Below are 1,897 nucleotides of genomic sequence, written 5' to 3' on the forward strand. Positions count from 1 at the left end.
GTAAATAGACTTAATTTATAAGTATTTGATTTTGTAAATTGCACTGTTTATTCAGTTTTTAACTGCCAAGTGTCATTAAACTATTACTATTACTACTACTACTACTACTACTACTACAATTGACACAAAGATTTTTCACATAGCATGCAGAAAATGTTTCCGTCCCGAAAGCGACTATTTGAGATAGAGGTATGTTTATTTTGTTAATCCTTCGAACGTCCTTTCTGAAGACGAACAAAGAGATCCTCTGTATAAGATATGGAAGGTGAGTGCCAGTGTAAAACTTTGTACAACTGTAATCGTGAACTATCTGTGGATGAAACAATGATACCCTTCAAAGGAAGATTAATGATTAAACTGAGGATGCCAGACAAACCCGTGAAATTTGGTGTCAAGTTTTTTACACTTGCTAAGGGCAAGGAGTATCCTAGCTGCAGGCACTGCCAGGCCACGACCCTTCGAATGACTTAATCTGTTTAGTTCATCCAGGATATTCCCGACACAATGGAAGGACGCTAACATCACTCCTGTACCCAAGGCCACGCACATAACTGGGGATGGGGATTTAAGACCTATCGCCCTGACACCGGTGCTTTGTAAAGTGCTAGAGGATTTCGTTGTTGAGTGGCTGTTAGAAGATGTGACATCTCATTGACCCCCAGCAATTTGGCAGTCTCAAGGGAACCTCTACCACCTATTGTCTTTTGGACATGGTACACAACTGGCTCTCGTCCATTGACCACCCTGGTAAGTTCCTGAGAGTGTGATTCTGCGATTTCAGCAAGGCCTTTGATCACATTGACCATACTATCTTGGTCTCTAAGCTCATCCATCTTGGAGTATGTAGTTCTCTGATAAGACGGATTTGCAGCTTTCTTAGTGGTCAGCGCCAGGCCGTAAAGCTTGTAAATGCTATATCCCGGTGGATGCCCATACGTGCTGGGGTACCTCAGGGTACAAAGCTAGGTCCAATGCTATATTCGTGATGATTAACGACCTGGCCACACATTCCCCTCTCCTCTCAAATCACTGGAAGTACTTTGATCACGTCACCATTTCGGAGGTTATCTGCTCGGGCAAGGCTTCCCTGATACAAAATGACCTAGACTGCATTTCTCAATGGGCCAAGTGTAACAACATGAATCTAAATCCCAAGAAATGCAAAGATATGGTCAATTGTACCTTAAGATCCCAGCAGGACCTTCAACCATTGCTGATCAACAACTTGCAGTTAGAAAGGCTGTGCTGTCATAAAGTCCTTGGTCTAACATTGTGCGACACTCTCGACTGGAAGGAGAACACCAATGACATTATTACTAAGGTGTCAAAGTGCCTTCACATCCTAAGGGTTTTGAAGTGCTCTGGGGTCCCCTCTATCGGCCTCATTTGCATTTATAATGCCTTGGCTCACTCCATCCTCGAGTATTCCTGCGTTGTCTGAGTGACAAGTCTCCCGCGTTATCTAGTAGACCAGATTGAAAGGATACAAAAGAGGGCCATGCGTATCCTATTCCCTGGCCTAAACTATCAACAGGAACTTGCACAGGCTAACGTGACAAGTCTTGAAATGAGGCATGTGACCATCTCTGCAAGAGGGTTTAGCAAAACAAAAGTGCCGACCCGGACTGCCAGCTGCACCGCCACCTCCCCCCTATGCATGCTCAGTGCCACTCGCATCATTTAAGAAACAGCAACACTTCTAGCCGCTTTAAATTTAGGACAAACCGGTTTGCTAAGAATTTTTTTCTGGCTATGGTCAAAATGTATTAGTTAATGTATTAGATAGGTTTTATATTTAGGAACTTTTTAATAAACGAATTGTAATATAAGTTTTTAAAATATACAATGTAATCCCAGTCCCTATCAAAAAGCATGTAAATTTTGTAATACTTTTATA

This window comes from Montipora foliosa, chromosome 2 (genome assembly GCF_036669935.1).
Source record: "Montipora foliosa isolate CH-2021 chromosome 2, ASM3666993v2, whole genome shotgun sequence".
Classification (NCBI taxonomy): Eukaryota; Metazoa; Cnidaria; class Anthozoa; order Scleractinia; family Acroporidae; genus Montipora; species Montipora foliosa.